The 22,974-nt window shown below is 40.3% G+C and overlaps 1 protein-coding gene across 1 annotated transcript in view; it reads left to right on the top strand.

Moving 5' to 3' along the window:
* Window positions 1-22,974, top strand: part of LOC130552577 (vacuolar protein sorting-associated protein 8 homolog) — a 293,391-nt gene that overhangs the window by 95,877 nt on the left and 174,540 nt on the right. The window lies entirely within an intron of this gene.

The following is a 22,974-nucleotide window of genomic DNA, read 5'->3' on the forward strand; positions in this document are numbered from 1 at the left end:
GCCGTGGGAGGAGGAAGCGAGGCCGGGACGCGATTGATAATGAGTGTCAGCTGGGCGTCACACAGGCCTCGTATCTCTCACGGAGGAGATCAGAAGCATAAAAGGACGAACGGCAGGAGAATACGGCGAGAGAGGACCGGGCCCGGACATACGTTAAGTTTTGTTTATGTTCGTGTGGCCGGCAGTCGTCCGTGAGGGGTTGCTGGCCTGTTTTGCTGCTGGTTTATTGTTTATTTATTTTTTATTAAAGTGTTTGAATGTTCGCCGGTTCCTGCCTCCTTCCTTCTGTTTTATTGCGCTTTATTACAGTGGTGCCGAAACCCGGGAGGAAGGAAGGAGGGACATGCTGTCAAAGAGTCCTCGCCGCTGAGGGGGATCGCGGTGCCGAAGAGTTTGGGCAGCATGGACGAGGGATGTCCGCGAGCGGCTGCCCGAGGCGGTGGTGCTGGAGCGTGTGCTCGGGTGGGGCAAAGACCTCGCACCCTGTCCTGGGTCGAGGTGGGGTGGCTGCCGTCCGCGAGGGAGCGGAGAGGACAGCCCCTCTTGCCTTGGGTCGGAGCCTGCTACCGTCCGCCGGATCGAGGAGGAGCAGGAAGCTGGGGACCTGCTGCCGGCTTCCCTCGGTCGGAAGAGCCACCACCGGCCGCCAGGACAGGAGGACCTCGCTGCCGTGCCCCTGGGTCTGAGGTGGGGTGGCTGCCTTCCGGGAGGGAGTGGAGGAGTCAGCCCCACTTGCCATGGGCCAGAGCCTGCTGCCATCCGCCGTGTAGGGGAGGAGCAGGAAGCGGGGGACTTCCTGCCGGCCGCCCTCATCCGGAGGAGCCATCGCCGGCCGCCAGGGGGCGGACGAGGAGCGAGGGAGCGTCCAGTACCACTGCATGGCACCGCGAGGAAGAGCCTCTCGGCTGGCTGAGGACCGAGCAACAGCATGTCGGGGAACCGGACCAATTTTTTTTTCTGTTTCCTCTCTGCCCTCTCTCGCCCCTGTCGTTCCTGGTGCTTCCGTCTCCGTTCTCGTCTCGTCTGTCCATACCCCCAGGCGCTGGGGCCGTTGAGACTGGCCCCCCGGGGGGAGTAAGCACAGTCTCGTGGGTACCCCCGGCCTGTGAGGGGCGATGGGGGTATGTGACGAGGGAGGCGTGACGAGAGCCGTGGGATGAGGAAGCAAGGCCAGCTGAGTGTCAGCTGGGCATCACACCGGCCTCGTATCTCTCACTGAGGAGATCGGAAGCATAAAAGGACAAACGGCAGGAGAATACGGCGAGAGAGGACCGGGCCCGGACATACGTTAAGTTTTGTTTTGCTGCTGGTTTATTGTTTATTTATTTTTGATTAAAGTGTTTGAATGTTCGCCGGTTCCCACCTCCTTCCTTCCGTTTTATTGAGCTTTATTACAATCGTATTAAAAATAATTTATCTGTGCGGTTTATGACGATTTTGGTATGGGATACACTTAAGGATAAGTTTTTCCTTCTGTGGAATATCAATTTAAAACATAAATCTTAAGATATAACAACAATAAACAATGTATTAAGAATAAGTTTGAAGGAGCTCTGGCTCAAACCACGCGCTCTCAGCAAACCCACCATCGGTCTTAACAGCTGATGATTTTGCTTCTTTCTTTGTAAAGAAAACTACCACCATCAGCAGTCAGTTCTCTGTGGCGCTGTCTCCTCAACACGCCCAAACTCCACATGCTCCCTCCCCTCTCTCTCTCTCCTATCTAAAACTGATGTTTCCAAGGTCATTGCTTCTAACCACCCGACTTTCTGCCCGCTATATTCTATCCCCACTCATCTCCTTCAGGCTTTCTCTCCATCGGTTGTCCCTGCTCTCACCCTTCTCACTGCACTGGTACTTTTCCCACAGCTTTTAAAGAGGCCTGTATAACCCTGCTTTTGAATAAAGCCTGCACAGTTAGAAAACTACAGACGGGTATCTCTCTTTCCCTTAATTGCCAAGACTCTTGAGCGTGTTGTTTTTGACCAGCTTTCCTCTTTTTTTCACACAGAATAACCTCCTGCACAGCAACCAGTCTGGCTTCAAGAGTGGTCACTCCACTGAGACTGCACTGCTCTCAGTCATTGGAGCCCTAAGACTGGCAAGGCTAGCCTCTAAATCATCTGTACTTATCCTACTGGATCTATCTGCCGCTTTTGACACTGTTAATCACCCCATCCTCCTGGCGACCCTCAGGGCTATGGGTGTCTCTGGAACGACGTTACAGTGGTTCAATTCTCAGGTCGATCATTTAGAGTATTAGGACAGGTGAGGTCTCTGAGTCCCAACATCTCAATACCGGGGTATCTCAGGGCTTGGACCACTTTTCTTTTCTACATGCATGACATCCCTAAGTTCTGTCATTCGGAAACATGGCTTTTCCTACTACTGCTATGTGGATGACACACAACTCCACTTGTCATTTCAGCCTGATGATCCAACTGTTTCTGCACGTATCTCGGCATGCCTGAGCGACATTTCAATGTAAATATTTCAGCTTAACCTTGCAAAGACAAAACTGCTTGTGGTCTCTGCTGACTGGACTATTGCAATGCGCTACTGGCTTTACTCCCAGCTTGCACAACTAAACCCTTTACAGATGATCCAGAATGTAGTGGCAAGAGAGGTCTTCAATGAGCCGAAGAGAGCTGACGTCACACCTCTCTTCGTCAGGTTACATTGACTCCCTATAGTCGCTCGCATCAAATTCAAAGCTCTGCTCTTGGCCTACAAAAGCACCACTGGTTCGGCACCCCCTTACCTTCACTCGCTAATACAGACTTATGTACCCTCTAGATCCCTGCACTCTGCTAACGAACAACGTCTTGTGGTGCCATCCCAAAAAGGGTAAAAATCACTCTCATGTACCTTCTCTGGTGTGCTCTACAGTCTATATTTTTTCGAGCCGCTACATAACTCGGTATTTTTAATCTTCTATTGTTTTTTCGCTACATTGTGAAGCTTTTTAGTGCAAAAAATGTTTTACCCTGTTGAATTTTCGACTTTTATGGCTTGCTGTTTGGGACGAGGTCTTTGTGCCCTGTGTATTCTGTGCTGCACTGTAGCAGTGTGCCTGGATTTTACTCCGTTGGGTTCTCCGGCCGGGCACCTGTTTATCAGTGTGCCTGAGTCTCTTTACATGCCTTGGATTCTACTGGACACTTTGGACTGAAATCCTCTGGCATTTGTGTAGCATCGGGACTGATCTTAGTCTCATAAAACTGCATGCCTTGGATTTTATCTGGACACTTTGAATTGGTTTCCACAGGGCAGCTGTGTAGCAGTGAGTCTGGATCGTCGTTTTTTATAATGCCTTGTACTTCACCTCGACACTACTATGCAGACTATTTTGCCTTTGGTTCTCTGCGTCTGCGCTCTACTGTTGATCGGCCTTTGTGGAGAGTGGGTTTCTGAACACCTGGTTTATGCCATGATAAGGTACTCTCTGTCTGAACTGCTTTCACTGAAACATCACTCGTCTCTTGACAGATGTGTTTGTGAAACTTCATAATCGCTGCATCTCCTCCGTCGGACTAAATATGTACATAGGGGATCACGGCGGAACTTTTACACCACTGGGACTAAAATTAAAGTACTATGTTCTCGTTTCGTGTGTTCTGACATTTATCAAAATACCAATGTGGCATTTGCCATATGAACCAATTGTAGCGGTTTTAGCTGCATGTTAAAATAATGATGAGCTTAGCTCACCAAATATGATTCTCCACCAGATCTATCAAGATCAAATCCATGAAATTAGTTATTTAAAACATCAATTTCAGTCAGGGAATTAGTTCAGCTCGAAGGAAAATACGTATAATAATTGTAATTAAGTATACATATTTTAATGTTTCTGATTGGCAGTATAGTGATAAAAATACTTGTATGTATTCGTCCAGCAAATACATCAATGATAATATACACTTTAATGTTGCCTCATGGCCAAAAGTAACGTGACTTTACCAAACAGGATTTAGAGCTGTAGCATAGATCAAAACACAGTTTAAGTGACCAAGTGTATGTGAGCGCTGAGCACAGAAAACCCATCACAAGTGAATATATGGTTGTTTATTAAACTCTACTCTACATGGTGCAACATAACGATTGCTAAACAAAGACAATACATGAAACACAAACGTGCTAGGGAGCACAGAGAGAGAGAGAGAATGAGAGAGAGAGAGAGAGAGAGAGAGAGAGAGAGAGAGAGAGAGAGAGAGAGAAATGGCATTGCATGGCAGCGAGGCAGGAGAAACATTTCTGAACACCAATAAAATCATCTTTAACAAAGAGGCACAAACTTAACGCAGCTATTCTATGTATAGAGATGGATACTTGCGAGCTCTGTGCTGGAAAATAATATCCGGTATGCGTGGAGATATAAATCTTCAATGGTTTCAGAAATGCAGTCCTGCTGAAATAAATTCTGGGGCTTGCAACCTGACGCATGGCGCAGCCAGGTGTGCGAGGCAGCAAAAGTACATTGTTCCTTCTATCCCCCCAGTGGGGCAAAGGCAGTCTCCGAAGAGACGGCACAAACCAGTTTCCGGTGAGGGCAGTTAGAGAGGAAAAAAACCAAGCACGTTTTCAGAGCACTGTCGATATTTAAGCTCATGAGAGGGCATGCCCACCTGAGTTTGAATCGACCAATATAAAGTTAGGCAGGGAAGAGGTTCTTTGTCCACTCAACAGCTAATTTGGATCTTTATGACCTCCTAGAAACTTTACAAAATACCAGTCCACATTATTTCATAGAGTATAAAGTGTTCTATGGTCACACAGCATATATCAACAAGGAGGAAATCAAGAGATAAACATTTATGTACCAAATATGCCAGGTTTGAATCGCATTAAGTCGTGATTCATTCGGATGTACGAATAATAGCAAAGCCTGAATCAAACGTGCATATGTACCAGTTACAGATTATTTAAAATGGGAAGAGCGCCAACATATAACAGGGTTATTTACATATATTTATAGAAAAGGACAGTTTAGTGTAGTTTTGTCAGAGAAGTTTCTCTGGATCAACCATAGGTCTTAAGTTCTTTGAGGTGGAACAAAACAGATGGACTTCTCACACCTCCTTTGCTTGCTTTGAAGCTTAGGAGTCGTAAATATTCCATGGAGAAGCAAAAGGTTATCAACACTTTTGGGGGGAGAACCTACCTAAATCCAGGCCCCCCTGCAGCCAGGTTTGGCTCTGGTCTTTTGATGATGGTATCAAGAAACCAGGACAAAAGAGAGTGGGGGGGGGTTTATGGCTCTTCTTTTAATGATCCAGACACAAGATCCAACACTCCGTCTATGCCAGGCACTACAATATGTTATCCACAAGTGTCCACCAAGCATTCTGATAATGTGCAACCTCAATTTATCAGGTTTGCACATCTTAATGTACTATCATTAAACAAAAAGACGGCTTTTCTTTATGACATCATTTTGGATGGGAAACTTGATGTTTTTTTTCTGAAACGTGGCACCAACAAAACGATTTTTTAAATCTCAATCTGTGTACTCTACCAGGTTTTACATTTATTGATATACCGAGAGCAAATGGCAACCCACCCAGCAAAAAGACGTCGAAATGACGTCACTGCCAGATGTCCAAACGTCCGTTTCAAGTCTAAATTTCGTCTTTTTAAAATTATATAATGTCGTATTCAATATTATATATTATCACTCTCAAAATAAGACAACTGAGAAAAAATACGAAAATAACATTTATTGTCATTAAAAATCGATGAAATAGTTCCCTTACCTAACATTGATTATGCCTTACTACACTGAAAAAAATGATTTTTTGGGGTAGTAAATTTTATTAAAAAAACTAAAGTCTTTCTACGTAAAAAAAGTTAGTTGGTGTGTGAACTTGAAAATGTTGGGTAAAAACTAAAGCGGTATTTAAGTTGCGCATGTATTGATTAAGATAAGTAAATACTAAAATGTAATGTTTGTTACATTTACACTGATTACTCAAGTATTTATAACAACGTAAAAAATGTTTCTTAATAATCTTTAGAAGCGCAACTGAACAATCCAAGTTGGTGTCATTTTGCAATTTTATTCTCTCAATCTTATTTTAAAAAATTCTCAGACTAGTGAATGGCAACTTATTTTAGTTAAATTTAGTTTGATATTTTCTAGACAGAGAATTACTCTTGTGTTTATCAACTTTGATAAAACACACCTAAACATGCTAATCAGCGTCTTTAGGAACAGACGCGTTCAATTAATGCGGGGCTGCGCAAATCTATCGACGCATGTCATTAAAGTACCGCGAGAGTAATTCAAGTGCCGACTGCTCCGTATGGATCTGAATCACTCTTGCAGGACTTCAATGCGATACGCCACGCAATTTGCGCAGCCCTGCTGCATTTAAACGCGTCTGTTCCTAAAGACGCTGATTAGCTTGTACATGTGTTTTATCAGAGTTTCTCGGCAGGAAAATGGATCTAGCGTGCCAGAGATGAGAACCCAGATATAATGGCACGCTGCCCTTCGAGGGGAGTAATGCAAGATCACTTCCATTTGGAATTTTCCAAGTGACTTTTCGTAACGGTTCGGTATGAATACACATACCATTACACCCCTAAAATACATATTTAAAGCATTCAAACCTTCTATACAAGACTAATATAAAATCCATTTACTCTCAAATACACACATACACTGCGTTCCAAATTATTATGCAAATTGGATTTAAGTGTCGTAAACATTTAATTTTATATTGTTCAATTAAACTTATGGATGGTATTGTGTCTCAGTGCTCTTTGGATCACTGAAATCAATCTCAGACACCTGTGATAAGTAGTTTGCCAGGTGAGCCCAATTAAAGGAAAACTACTTAAGAAGGACGTTCCACATTATTAAGCAGGCCACAGGTTTCAAGCAATATGGGAAAGAAAAAGGATCTGTCTGCTGCCGAAAAGCGTCAAATAGTGCAATGTCTTGGACAAGGTATGAAAACATTAGATATTTCACGAAAACTTAAGCGAGATCATCGTACTGTGAAGAGATTTGTGGCTGATTCAGAGCACAGAAGGGTTCGTGCAGATAAAGGCAGAATGAGGAAGGTTTCTTCCAGACAAATTCATCGGATTAAGAGAGCAGCTGCAAAAATGCCATTGCAAAGCAGCAAACAGGTATTTGAAGCTGCTGGTGCCTCGGGAGTCCCGAAAACCTCAAGGTGTAGGATCCTCCAGATGCTTGCAGTTGTGCATAAACCTACTATTCGGCCACCCCTAACCAATGCTCACAAGCAGAAACGGTTGCAGTGGGCCCACACATACATGAAGACTAATTTTCAAACAGTCTTGTTTACTGATGAGTGCCGTGCAACCCTGGATGGTCCAGATGGATGGAGTAGTGGATGGTTGGTGGATGGCCACCATGTCCCAACAAGGCTGCGACGTCAGCAAGGAGGTGGCGGAGTCATGTTTTGGGCTGGAATCATGGGGAGACAGCTGGTGGGCCCCTTTAGGGTCCCTGAAGGTGTGAAAATGAACTCTGCAAGGTATGTAGAGTTTCTGACTGAGCACTTTCTTCCATGGTACAAAAAGAAGAACCATGCCTTCCGTAGCAAAATCATCTTCATGCATGACAATGCACCATCTCATGCTGCAAAGAATACCTCTGTGTCATTGGCTGCTATGGGCATAAAAGGAGAGAAACTCATGGTGTGGCCACCATCCTCCCCTGACCTCAACCCTATTGAGAACCTTTGGAGCATCCTCAAGCGAAAGATCTATGATGGTGGGAGGCAGTTAGCATCAAAACAGCAGCTCTGGGAGGCTATTCTGACATCCTGCAAAGAAATTCAATCAGAAACTATCCAAAAACTCACAAGTTCAATGGATGCAAGAATTGTGAAGGTGATATCAAAGAAGGGGTCCTATGTTAACATGTAACTTGCCCTGTTAGGATGTTTTTGATTGAAATAGCTTTTGATTTCAGTAAATATGACCTCCTAATGCTGCAAATTCAACAAATGACCATTTTCAGTTTTTTACAACCTATGAAATGTTTTCAAACTCTGTTGTGCATAATAATTTGGAACAGTGCATTTTGAGTTTTTCATTTTTTAAATAAATACTGTTGTCAGTGGGAGGTTTGTTCAATAAAATTCCAAATGTACCCTAACTGTTGATTACTTGAAAATTATACTGACTGTCATTTGCATCGACAAATTAGGAAAACCAGAGAAAGATATCATTTGCATAATAATTTGGAACCCAGTGTATGTATAAAAGTCCAAGTATAGGCTACTATAAATTTACAAATTAAGTGCAATGTTTTATCAAGAATAAAACTGGTCATGTTATTTTGTACCAACTGTGTATGTCTAGTATATTCAGTGAGGCACACAAGGGGAATCACTATTATTGCTTCTTTTCTATAAAATAAACTAACCAAACTGGACTCTGACTCTCCTTTTCGTTCCACAAAAACAAACATACTTTGTGTGACTGAGGGACCAGCACAAATTCAAGTCCTGTCAGAGTTGGAGATTAAATTAAAATTACAAAAATGTATGTCATATTCTTTAAAGTACATTCCTCGAGATCATAAAAAATACATTTCATGAAGTGTTTAATTTTGCCGTGTTTGAATGTAAGCAATCTGCCAAGTTGTAAATCCGAAGGTGAACGAATAACAAAGTTATTAGCTTATAAAAAAGGTAATCGACTCTGAATCACGCGAACAAGCCATGACCTGTCCGAATCTTTAACCACAATGTACCTACGTCACTAGAAAAATCCCCGCCTACTGACTGCGAAAACTTAACTCTCTCCTCCCCAAACACTGTACTAGCTCGTTCGTGACGTGTGCATCATGTCTAAGAGAAGCTGTGTTCTATGTAGTGAAACTAAGTCAGTCTTATTTTCACTACCAAAGGAAGAACTTCTGAGGAAAAAATGGTTACTATTTATTTTTCAAACGACACCAAAGGAGTATAAACCGAACGTTTTACTTTGCGCGCGTCATTTTACCGAAGATTGCTTCATCAATCTTGGCGCCTTTACTGCAGGATACATTAAACGTCTTTCCTTAAAAGATGTTGCAATACCAACTTTATTTGGACCTGTAAGCTCCACCGAATCACAACCTGTAAGTGTGACTCTTTATTTTTGTCTTTACTTAAAATTAAATTTGTGTGACGTTATCTCATGTCTGTGTTTAGCTAACGTTACCGTTATTTTTGGGGTTGTTACTGTTTGTTTACCTAACGTTAGCTATAAACTCGTTGCGCTAATGTAAGTGTTCAACCATATTAACTCGCAAAGTCTTTATTTCAAGAACTGCGTGGTGTACTATAGTTATAATAACATCTGAAGATACGAACACCGTACACTGTATGCCGTGATAACTAACTGTTACAAGAGAAGTGTCTAAAACAGTCCTTTTTCTTACTGGCATCTGTATAAGGATTAAAGAATGATTCGTCAGACTCGGGCTCGAACTGGTAAGGTAAAATCGACGCCATCTCTCTCTATACACTGTTAATATCCAACCACCTGCAAACCGTAATACAGCAGTAATGATAGGCGGTCCATTTGCGACACATGCTGAACGCGTTTGACCAATCACAGCAGACTAGACCATTTGACCAATCACAGCAGACTAGACCATCTGACCAATCACAGCAGACTACACTATCTGACCAATCAGATCAGACTACGCTGGCGGAAAGGCGGAGATTACACAGATGAATCGCGGAACGAATCATTTGAGAGTCAGTCAAGAAGTAAGGTAATAAAAACTGCTTATTATTACGAAATAATAGTATTTTTACATCATGTATGTACATAAACTTGTTGTCGGACACTCCATAAACCAAAATAAGCCCTTAAAAATATTGAGGAATGTACTCTTTAAGATACATTTTTAAACAGTGTTATAAGTGGAAGTGGTGCTGGTCCCTAGAGTCACTCTCAACCTATCTATCTTTCTGTTAAAGACAACCTGCATAACAATAATGCACACCTGAATAAAAGGCAAGTATGTGGGGAATATGTAGAAAATATTTTAGTCTATTTTTAGTATATCTGTGCACCTCCAGTGAAGACTTTGAAAAGTTAAAACTATTGTGTTGTGAGAGAGAAAAATAGAAAACAACAGCTCATAACAAAACCTTCAATTTACTGATACACATATGTGTGACTTTACAACACAAACTCCACAAACTGACATGTGCTCAGTTTTACTTAATAACATGGTAGTTGTCAGTCATTCAGGGAACAGCAAAGAAGTCAGTGCGGTGTACTGTAAGCCAACATCTGTCCAGGCCAGCATCTGATCTTTTGATGTCTTCGGCTGGGTCACACAGAAAAACAAAAGACCTGCAAGAAAAATCAAACAATTCATACACATTACAAATCCATTCAGTCTTTTAACCGTCACAAGAGTATTCACATAACTGTAACAATGCAAACATTCTCTGTAACAACCACCCAAAGAAACAAATCTAATCAGTGTATATGGAACCAAACTTAACAACTAGTTGTTGATGACATCACCATACACACATGGAACATCTGGTGACATACAAAAGCTTCTAATAGTTTGAATTCCAATAGTGACATTTTTTCTTTTTCAGTGGCCATGTTAATAGATATAGAGCATTTACACAGCACATGTGAGCAGCTCATGCTTGTCACAGGAGCAGTGCTGAAGCAGAAGGCAGCAATCGTTTTGAGTCTACATTTGTTACACTACTCAATTAATATGAAAGTGCATAGCTAAAGGCCAAAATGCACATGGGTTGTGAAGAAAAGTAACAATTTTACTATAATGCATGCAAGTGATGTCGAATGTGTTTTAAAAAGTTGCCAAAACTTTCCAAAAACACAACTGTTGTCAAAAGATTGTTGGCCAGACAACAAGCATTTAAAGGATTTATAATATATTCAATTTTACTCTCACCTACACTCAACTCAACTTTATTTATATAGCGCTTTTTACAATTTTCATTGTTACAAAGCAGCTGTACATAAGACATATTGACTATAAGCAAAACAATTAAAGTTGTACCTGCAAAAACAAGAAAAAGTTGAAAACACAGAAGACAGACATACCCACATACAAAACACTCCACACACACAATATGCACACGTACTAACACACATAGACATAGACACACCCACACACAGACACGCACGCACTCACACACACACGCTCAGTGAGAGCACACATTTAAGATAAAGGATAGAGAAGCACAGGTCAAATATAACAGACTATAAATTCCTATATGCAATATTAATTAAGTAAAAGTTGAAAATTCTAAAGCAGCCCCCCCGGCCAGGCAAATAGTGCAAAAAACAGTATGCAAACGGTGGCGAGGAACCCACAACTCTAATCGAGAAAAAAAAAACTCAGGAGAACCCAGGCCCAACCAGGGGATTCCAGTTGCCCTCTGGCAAAAGCTGCTGCCTCTGCACAAGCTCCAGAGAGCTTGCACAACAAGGCTAAATAAAATAAATAAACTTACTAATAAGGTAAATTATAGTTTAAGATTATCATTAATAATCTAATAGCATTAGAAATTTTGTGGTGAAGACGTGTCAGGTGACCGCATCCTTCTTTATCCAGCTCTTTCATCTCAGCTCTTGTCAGGTCCCCACTTCCCATTCTCCGCTCTACCATCAGGTCAGGCCATGAACTGCATCCTGCTCGCTGTGGTAACCTTGGAACAATGCGACAAGACTGGCTGAGAGTAGAGTACTGTTCTGTACTCTTTGATGCAACAAGTACATCAGTTGTGTTTTTGGTTCCGGTTGATCTAACTAATGCAGCCTTAAACCCTCAGAGGATTTATATTATGGAAGAGTAGTGTATGCAAGATTAAAAAGATGCTTCTTTAGTCTAGATTTAAACTGACAGAGTGTGTCTGCCTCCCGGACAGTGCAGGGAAGACTATCTCAAAGTTTAGGCGCTTGATAGGAAAAGGATCTACCACCTGCACTTGATTTTGAAATTCTAGGTATTACCAACTGACAGGACGTCTGAGAGCGTAATGCACATGAAGGACTGTAATACAAAAGGAGTTAATTCAAGTATTGAGGAGCTAAACCATGTAGGGCTTTATAGGTAGTAAGCAAGATTTTAATGTTAACGCGATGCTTTATAGGTAACCAGTGCAAGGTTGACAGAACCGGGCTAATATGTTCATACTTTTTTGTACGTGTAAGAACTCGAGCTGCCGCGTTTTGGACCAATTGGAGTTTTTGTAATAAGCCTGCAGGGCAACCACCTAACAGTGCATTACAGTAATCTAGTCTTGATGTCATGAATGCATGAATTAACTTCTCTGCATCTGAGATTGACAGCATATGACGTAGTTTAGATATATTCTTAAAATGGAAAAACGCAATTTTACAGGTGTTGGCGACGTGGCTCTCAAATGACAGATTACTATCGAATAGAACGCCAAGATTCTTTGCTGACGACGAGGGTTTTATGGAACATCCGTCAATAGTTAAACAGTATTCTTGGTTGTTACTTATAGCAGTTTTCGGTCCAATAAGTAACACTTCCGTTTTGTCCGAGTTCAGTAATAAAAAGTTGTTACTCATCCAGTTTTTTATATCGACTATGCATTCCATTATTCGATGGAACTGCTGTGTTTCATGAGGCTTCGAGGAAATATAAAGTTGAGTATCATCAGCATAACAGTGAAAGCTAACTCCGTGTCGCTTTATTATATCTCCTAGAGGTAGCATGTATAATGCGAAGAGCAGAGGCCCTAAGACTGAGCCCTGTGGTACACCGTACTGGACTTGCGATTTGCGTGACACCTCATTGTTTATTGCTACAAATTGAAAACGGTCGGATAAATAAGATTTAAACCATTTCAAAGCTATTCCCTTAATGCCGACATAATTTTCGAGTCTATGTAGGAGTGTGCTGTGGTCAATGGTATCGAATGCAGCACTAAGGTCTAGCAGCACCAATAACGAGATACAACCTCGGTCAGACGCCAATAGCAGATCATTTGTAACTCTGATCAAAGCAGTCTCTGTACTGTGACATGCTCTAAATCCAGACTGGAATTCTTCATTGATGTCATTCCTTTGGAGGAAGGAGCATAATTGAGTTGAAACTACTTTTTCCAGAACTTTAGATATGAAAGGTAGATTCGATATAGGCCTGTAGTTCCTTAGTTCTCTAGGGTCGAGTTGGGGTTTTTTGACAAGGGGCCTTATAACAGCCACCTTATATGCTTTAGGCACATGTCCTAATGTCAGAGATGAGTTAATAATACCAAGAAGAGGATCTATAATTTCTGGGAGCATCTCTTTCAGTAGATTTGTAGGTATAGGGTCTAGTATGCATGTTGTTGATTTAGATGATCTAATAATTTTAGACAGCTCATCTTGATCTACGGTATAAAATAATTGCATTTTCTCCTTAAGGGCGCTGTAGTTAGTTTGTTCAGCGGGTTTCACTTCTGATTGCATTGTTATAATTTTTTCTCTAATATCTTGGATTTTATATGTGAAGTAGTTCATAAATTCATCACTGCTATGCTGATATACAGGATCAGAAGTCACTGACGATTTATTTTTTGTTAATTTAGCCACCGTGTTAAATAAAAACCTAGGGTTGTGCTGGTTTTCTTCTATTAGTGATGAAAAGTAGGCGGATCTAGAAGTTTTTAGGGCTTTCCTGTATTTTCGAATACTATCCTTCCATGCTGTACGAAATACCTCTAATTTAGTTTTCTTAAAGTTGCGCTCCATTTTTCGGGCCGCTTTCTTTAGAGCCTGAGTGTGTTCATTATACCACGGTGTGGGGCTGCCATTTTTAATCTTCTTTAAACGTAGTGGAGCAACTTTGTCTAGCGTTACCGAGAAGGTGGAATTAAAATTTTCAGTGGTAATGTCAAGATCTTCAACGTTATTTCTCATGATTTGAGACAATTCGGGCAGATTATCGAGAAACGCATCTTTGGTAGTTGAAGTTATTGTTCTACCATATTTGTAACAATGAGTTTTATTTGCAGCCGTAGGCCAGTGAAGCAAACATAATACCAGATAATGATCCGAAATGTCTTCACTCTGCTGAAGGATTTTAACGTCGTCCACATTTATACCGTAAGACAGTATTAAATCTAAAGTATGATTACGAAGGTGAGTGGGTCCTGACACATGTTGACTAATGCCCATGGAGTTAAGAGTGTCTTTGAAAGCCATTCCTAAGGCATCTGTAACGTTATCTACGTGGATGTTAAAGTCACCAACGACAAGGAGTCTATCTGCGGCCAGTACTAGTTCTGATAAGAACCCACCAAATTCTTTAATAAAATCTGTGTGGTGCCCTGGAGGCCTATATACAATAGCTAGAATCAATTTAAAAAGAGTTTTATCTTTAGTATTAGGTGTTGAAACATGAAGAACCATGACTTCAAAAGAATTATATTTAGAGTTCGACTTCTGGGAAATGCTAAGAGAGTTATTGTAAAGTGCTGCGACACCTCCCCCTCTGCCTTTTAGACGAGGCTCATGTTTATAATAATAATCTTGGGGGACAGATTCATTTAAAGTATTATAATCATCTGGTTTTAGCCATGTTTTTGTCAAACAGAGCATGTCTATTTTATGATCTTTTATCATATCTTTAACAAAAAGTGCTTTATTAGAGAGAGATCTAATATTTAGCAATCCGAGTCGTAATAGTTGATTATCTGTATTTTGTTCATGTTTATTTTGTTTAACGTTTATTAAATTACTTTCAAGAGGTTTACGCATTATTTTATGTTTGCTAATCCGGGGGACAGACATAGTCTCTATTTTGTGATGTTTGGGAGAACGGATTATTACATGTTGTACATTTTGTGTATTCTGCGACTTGAGACTGTAAGCAGACAGTTGGTTAAGCCATTCTGTCTGCTCCCTGACCTGGGCCCCAGCGAGTCAAGCTTTAGCATTAGCATTATTAAGACTTTTTGCCATATTTCTAGGCAGGATGGAAGCCCCAGCCCACGAGGGATGGAGACCATCTCGTTTCAACAGGTCAGGTCTGCCCTCAAAACTCTTCCAGTTTTTTATAAAAACTATATCATTCTGCAGGCACCACTCAGACAACCAGCCATTTAGTGATGATAATCTGCTATAAATCTCATCACCACGATAAGCAGTGAGGGGGCCAGAGAATATTACAGTGTCTGACATCGTGCTTGCGAGCTCACACACCTCTTTAATGTTATCTTTTGTGATCTCCGATTGACGGAGGCGAACATCATTTGTGCCGACGTGAATAACAATCTTACTGAATTTACGATTAGCCTTAGCCAGCACATTTAAATTTGACTTGATGTCAGGCGCTCTGGCTCCCGGTAAACATTGGACTATGGTGGCTGGTGCCTCTATGTTAACGTTCCGAACAATAGAATCACCGATAACTAGGGCACTTTCAGCAGGTTTCTCAGTCACTGAGCGGGGCAAACCTGTTCGAGACTGTAATCGGAACGGTCGAGTGATGTTTTGTCCTGCGACTACGCCGTCTCACAGTCATGAAGTTTCCCAGCTGCGGGGGATTTTCAACCGGAACCGAGCTGTGTGCGCTAAAGTTGCTCGCATCCAAAGTGTTTTCTGTCGTCGTTAAACTCTTACTATCCTCAGATAAAGATTGGATGCGAGACTCTAATTCTAAGATCTTCTCTGTCAGCCTAACTATTTCTCTGCATTTATTGCATATAAATCCCTCGCAGCTGACAGATAAGGATAAGCTAAACATATGACATGAGGTGCAAGTAACAATAATAGGAATAGAAGCCATAACTCACCGGATTTGAAGTGCAATTCCAACTTACCAAGGTTGCTCAATGAATCGTAGTATACTCGCTTAAAAAGAGAAACAGTTAGCACACAAGACAAACCAGAGGCAAGATGATATTCCACAGTGTAAACAGAAAGCAAGCTAACACGCTATTGCTATGCTAACGGCGTTAAGTTAACTATCACTTTTGGTTTAGAATCTTCAAGTAAATAACAAGAACAGGGTTATTGAGATATCAGGATAAGTTAGCAACGACAATAATAATTAACGATAATAAAATACACTAATATTAGAGCGAAGTCTAAGTGCACTGATACAAACAAGCCGCCGGCAGCGATGCAGTAAACAGGAAGCCCGATGCAGGAAACAGGCCCAATGCACGGAACGTCTGACCAAAGCGCGCATGTGCATTGGTTTCGACTGACCTACACTTGTACACAGTCAGTACGAAATGCACTGCAAGCGCTGCAATTGCGAACGATGGGTTTGCAGCCGCTCTCTCTACACGCTGCTCATGTGATGCGTCCACTCCTCACACATCCAGTGTAATGGTGTAACTGTACGTGTATCGATATCGAACCGTCACGAAAAGTCAAATTCCAAATGGAAGTGATCAGACTTACTCCCCTCGAAGCGCAGAGCGTGGCATTACGTCAGGGTTCTCAACTCTGGCCAGCGAGATCCATTTTCCTGCTGAGATTAGCCCCAACTCTAAAACACACCTCTACAAGCTAATCAGCTTCTCTAGGAACAGATGCGTTAAACTGCAGCAGGGCTGCGTATATTGCGTGGCGTATCGCATTAAAGTACTGCGAGAGCGATTCAGATCCATACGGAGCAGTTGGCACTTGAATTGCTCTCGCGGTACTTTAATGTGATATGCCACACAATTTGCACAGCCCTGCAGCAGTTGAACGTGTCTTTTCCTAGAGACGCTGATTAGCTTGTACAGGTGTGTTTTATCAGAGTTGGGGCTAATCTCGGCAGGAAAATGGTCTCGCGGGCCAGAGTTGAGAACCCTGACGTAATGCCACGCTCTGCCCTTCAATGTGTTTGGTGTTCAAAGACGAGACACAGTAGTTTCTCATTCGCTTTGTGACCCTTATTTATTGGGTAGGCTACTTTCACTTGTAGAAAGCAGTGTGTATGGTTTGTAAATATGTGATCGGTTTGTCACGTGTGTTTCCGCGTATAGAAAACGTGACGCCTTTGTTAGGAGTCTGTTCGCTTATAGAAAACAATGTGATTGGTCTTTAAAGACGAGACCTTGTTTCTCATTCACTTTGTGACCCTTGTTTCTTATTCTGTCATTGGAAGCACAGGCTCACAGGCCTGGCTGCGTTTTCTGCTGAAAAGGGGTCCGAGACTAGCTGCTCATTTGCATTTAAAGAGACACACACCAAAACAGCGCGTTTCTCCTCGCATGCAAAACTGGGCAACTAGAGCATGGTATAATAAAATATCTCTGATGTATTTTGAGCTTAAACTTCACAGACACATTCTGTGGGCCCTTATGATTTATATTACATTTGTGTAAAAGTAGAAAAAAATCTCCCCTTTAAAACATTGATCTCAAACAGTTTTCAAGTATGATCAATGTTATTCCCACCAGAGATGGAAACTCGAGTCCGCGACTTGGACTCGAGTCGCACTTAAGTCGCAAAAAAAGAGACTTGTGACTTGATTTGGACTCGTGGACAGCTGACTCGAGACTTAACTTAGACTCGTGACTCATGAGACTCGTAAAAAACGCAAGTCATTTTGGTAGAACATTTAATTCACATTCTTCCTTTACTTCCCCACATGACAGCATCATATAACACATTTGTCTATTAATTCCCAATCCATTATGTTCTGCAGCAAATGTCATAACGATTCATCTCTAAACACACAAAGTCAGCATTATTATGTTGTACACGCGCGACGCATCTGGAGGACGCGTGTTCATCGTATAGTTATATAAATGACAAAATGTAGCCAAGTCTTACTTTCGTAGCTTCTGTCCAGACCATTTAAGTGCAGCAGATTTTATAATGGATGATTAACTTTAAATAGTTTACATCAGTATTAATTTCATTGACGAAAACTATAACAAAAATATTCGTTAACGACATGTTTTCACTGACAAAAACGAGAGGATAACAAAATAAAAAGGAATGCGTGATACCGAAAACTGTAATAAAAAAATTACACTTTAACTTATAAAGTTAAACTTATAAAAACGTTATAAGTTTACTTATAAACTTATATAAACGAGACGAACTTTATATAAGTTAACTTATAAAACTTATATAAAGTTAACTTTTAACTCGTTAACTTATAAAAACGAGACGAAAATATTCTTCAAGAATGTGTTGTCTTATTCACAAGATCATCAACTTGGTATACTTCTGAGCTAGGGACTCTCAAAGCTAAAAACAGGCAGTTTGAACGGCAATATAATAAATCAGGTCTTACTGTCCATAAACACATGTATGACGAGCACCAAATTCAGTACTACAAACAAACTACTCAAACCTACCAATTCATCTATATGTTCTACTGTACAGCAATGTAACACGTTTTTGAAATTCTTTGCAGCAAAAATTGAGAATATCTATCAATCCATTAGTTCTGCTTCCCTGTGTGCTCTGCCTGAGATTTATCCCTCAAAATTTCATCCAAATTTGTTCTCTAGTTTTAAACACTTACTACTGACTAGATTGTACAACAATGAATTCATCTATTTGTATTTTGGATCCTGTACCAACTTTTTTTCTTAAAGAGTGTCTGTCATCTATCAGTCCCCTCATTTTGAACATTGTCAGCACCTCCCTTATTACTGAATCTGTCCCCCAAGCCCTCAAGGTTGCTGCCATCACACCAGTCCTTAAAAAGCCTGGGTGTGATACCTCTGACCTATCAAACTATAGGCCCATATCTAATCTTCCCTTTTTAGCAAAGGTTCTGGAACGTGTGGTTGTGTCACAACTTCATTCTCACTTGTCCTTGAACATGCTTTTAGAACCTTTTCAATCTGGCTTTCAATCAGGGCATAGTACTGAGACTGCCTTGGTTCGAGTTATGAACCATCTCCTTATCTCAGCTGACTCTGGTGCCTTTATGATCTTGGTACTGTTAGATTTGAGCGCAGCCTTTGATATGGTGTGTCACTCAATATTAATTGATAGATTGGAGACCTGGCTTGGTATCAGTATCGGTATCAGCTCTGGTACAGTGCTGGAGTGGTTCAAATCTTACCTTACCGTACCAGTTTGTTGTTTTAGGTAACTGCAAATCTGAGATAGGACAGGTCTGTTATGGTGTTCCTCAGGTCTGTTCTAGGCCCTATACTCTTTAGTATTTACATGCTTCCTCTAGGGCAGATTATTAGGAAGTATAGTTTATGGTTTCACTTTTATGCCTATGATACCCAGATCTACATTAGCACAAAAACTAATGAAACAGGTATCTCGACAACACTTTCTGACTGTTTGCAGGAAATTAAACTATGGATGTGCCACAATTTTCTCAAATTGAATGTTAGGAAATCAGAGGTGCTTCTTGTTGGCACTCCAGCAGCTCTCTGTAATGGTGGAGATTTCATCTTGATAATTACATAATATTTCCATCCTCCCAAATTCGAAATCTTGGTGTTCTTTTTGATTCTCATTTGACACTTGATGCATATATTAAGAGCATTTCAAAATCTGTATTCTTTCATTTTTTCGGAATATTGCCAGTATTAGGCCTTTCCTCTCGCAGCCCGATGCAGAAAGGCTTGTACGTGCTTTCGTTACCTCTAGGGTTGATTATTGTAATGCCCTTTATATTGGCCTATCTGCAAAATCTATTAAGCGCTTGCATCACATACAGAACTCAGCTGCACGTGTCCTTACTCACACTCCTTTTCGTCAGCACATCTCTGGTGTTCTCAGGAACTTGCACTGGCTTCAGGTAAAATCTCGTATTGATTTTAAAACACTTACATTAACATACAAAGCTGTACAAGGAACTGCTCCTTCATACTTAAATGATTGAATTACTTCATACATTCCCCCTCTGTAGCGGCCCCTAGGTTGTGGAATGCACTTCCTTAAACCATTAGGAATGCTCCCACTTTAGCTAGTTTTAAGAAACAGTTAAAAACTCATATTTTTAAGACAGCGTTTTTACTTTGCCATGTTTCACTCATTTATTATTCATGACACTATTGTTTCTGTTGGTATTATTATTCTTAACAAATGGGATTCTATGGCAGCCCTATTAACTGTACATAGGAAAATGGTGATAATTGGCACACTCGTAGAGGTGGTACTCATTAGTCAAGTGACTAAGTATGGGGTCTCTAGCACTGACTATAGTACCACCAGCAGTTCAAAAATGCACTTTTCAAACGGCTGTAACTTTTGATCCACTGAGTCTGCACTTCGCTCTTGCCTGTTCTTCCTGAACTGGCCGTTTTTCACGTTTATTCTGTTTATGCCGTTTTTTAGCTGTCTTGGCTCTGCGCTACACTTGTGGTAAGCCTTCGGGGGCTTGGCCCCGTGGTGCTGCTTGCAGCTCTTGTTATTATTATTGTCTTTATTGATGTTTTGTTGTTGTATTTCTTAATAATGGATGTATTTACTTGTTGTAGCGCTTTGGGTGCAAGAAAAGCACATTATAAAATAAAATGCATCATCATCATCATTCTCTGGACATGTTCCACGATTATGTAATGATCTGCCTTTTTGCTACGAGATCAGCAGATTCTGTAACCATCTTTAAAAATCATCTAAAAACACATCTGTTGCATACTGTATATGGAAGCTACATGCTAAGACCTTTCCAATTATATATCAGCAAGTGGATCAGCAAGTGACACCACCACCATACACGGATATGTGTGACATCCAATTGGCCACGATGGGTGCCACTCCAAAATTTTATTCGCTACTGATGGTGATTGACATCTGATTTCACCTCTCGTTGAATGAAGCTTTTATTTTGACGTTTGTGCAGCGCCATTGCATGAGAAAGAATATGCTGATATAGAGAAACACAAGAATGAAGCATCGTGTTTTAAGTAAGTGTCATTATTTAGCCCTGGGTTTAGGGTTCCTGACCAACTTTTCATTGTGTCAGTGATCGTTAGGCTCCATTAGCAGATAATTAATTAGATAAGAGTGTTCGGTTCCTAACATACATTGCTTACATCAGGGTCGGAAATTAACAAGACGCAAGATAAAAGGTATTCAATATATGCCGCTGTATAATAAAAACTAACTACGTCAGTCGCGATCTAAAAAGTGATGATGATAAAATGACAATTACAGCCTTACATTTTGATCTGCTGCTGCATTGAACATTACATGCAATCACAGTTTATCACAGAATATACGCAAACTATATAATATATATCGCAAAAACTCCCATGTATCTCAAAAAAGTTTTCACTCTTGCATGGTTTTTTTTCAGGCAATACGATAAAGGTATTTCGCAAAACTGCAATGGAAACACTTTTTGTCGTGTTTACTAGTCACGTGGCGTACGAAAAAGTCACATGACCATTCGTGGTGTGTTTTGGCAGAACATTTGTAAAGGTAGGATGCAAGGAATTCACATTAAGTAATATCTCATATGATGGCCCAACTTCAGGAAATGAGTGAGTGCAGTATGGAGATTTATGAGGAACATTGAGGTAATATGAAAATATAGGAAATATAGACAATTCTTTTTACTCTTTCATCACAGTAGGTGGCACTATTCACTAAAGTTGGTTTGCAACCTGCCTTAAAACCTACAAAGTATGGCCAGAATTACTTTTCGTGAAGAAACCAAATAAACTTTAATCGCATAACAGTTTAATGGAAACGCAATCATTCCGTTATAAATATTTTTTAATCGACATTTAGAAAATATCGCTTAAGTTTTGCGCAAATCTGTAATACAAACCTGGCTACAGATGAAACGGTTGTGGCTAGAAGGGATACAGCTACGGCCGGAAGTCATGCAAATAAATTAAATTTCCCCAAAGCCTACACCTACACCAACCCTGTATTGGGAATGAAATTACGTGCCCATAACTTGCCATTTACGTTACCTGTAGGTCATGTAATTACCAAAATTGTACGAATATAGTACTTAACTGGACCGTCCTTTTAGTTCGTACAGGCGACGTCATGAATTGGTCATTTAATGTTAATGAAATAATGTGCATGGGACGTGCCAGCTACGTTGATAAGGGCTAGGTCATAAAATTACCAAAAAGTACCAATACATTACGTAACTGGTAAGTGGTAGCTGGGTCTGCAGTTTTTGTTGATAATGTTTTTCTGTCTATGTGTCATTATTCTTATTTGTTGAATTAATTAATTAATTGATTAAATGTACTGTAAGTTTTTGATATAAAAGACAATGCATTAACGTTTAATAAGGTCATAATAAAAAATGCCCTTATGAAGAAAGAAAAACTGCCTCTGAAAATCACTTCCAAAATTTGCCCCTATACTTGAAAAAAATAACTTCTGAATAATTATGTAATAATAATATTCATATCTTATTTATCACTGAAATCCCATTTGGAAGGAAGTAAGTTAAAACCTAAAAAATCAGATTTGATTGCATGAGAACTTGAGATGAAGAAGCTGAGTTTAGCTTGATGTCATAGAATTTCTAGATTTTTTTGAACGCATGTGCCAGACTGTCAGTTTTGAATGTTTATATCTTCTTAATGGGAATTTTGTCAGCACATAGGAGCATATCAGTTTATTGACGAAGTTGAAAAAAACTTTTTTTGATTTCACTTGGGCTTTAATGTAGAGTAACTGTTAGCTTAGCTCAGTTTTTCCAAGTAGCTTGCAACACTGCCAACGCTGGCAGTTAAATAATAATAAAAAATAACATTTGCGCCCGCCTGTCAACATGTTACATACAACTGTCCTACCTGATACAACTAACATATCCAATAACTTATAAGAGTTTATAACTTTGTCATCAGATGACAGACCACTCATGAAACAAGCTCTATAATGTGATCATATAATTAAAAGAAGGATATATATGCTATCAGGGTTAACTATTGTAACTACGTGGAGTTTATCATGTTTTAAGGATAGTGTTCATAACTTTTAATGACTTAATTATTTAAATTACCACTCTGTTAAATGTTTTAACCAAAATAGGTAAATAATACAATGAATTGTAACTGTTGTTATGATTGTTTATGAGACCATACA

The sequence above is a fragment of the Triplophysa rosa genome, linkage group LG4 (assembly GCF_024868665.1).
Source record: "Triplophysa rosa linkage group LG4, Trosa_1v2, whole genome shotgun sequence".
In the NCBI taxonomy this organism is placed as follows: Eukaryota; Metazoa; Chordata; class Actinopteri; order Cypriniformes; family Nemacheilidae; genus Triplophysa; species Triplophysa rosa.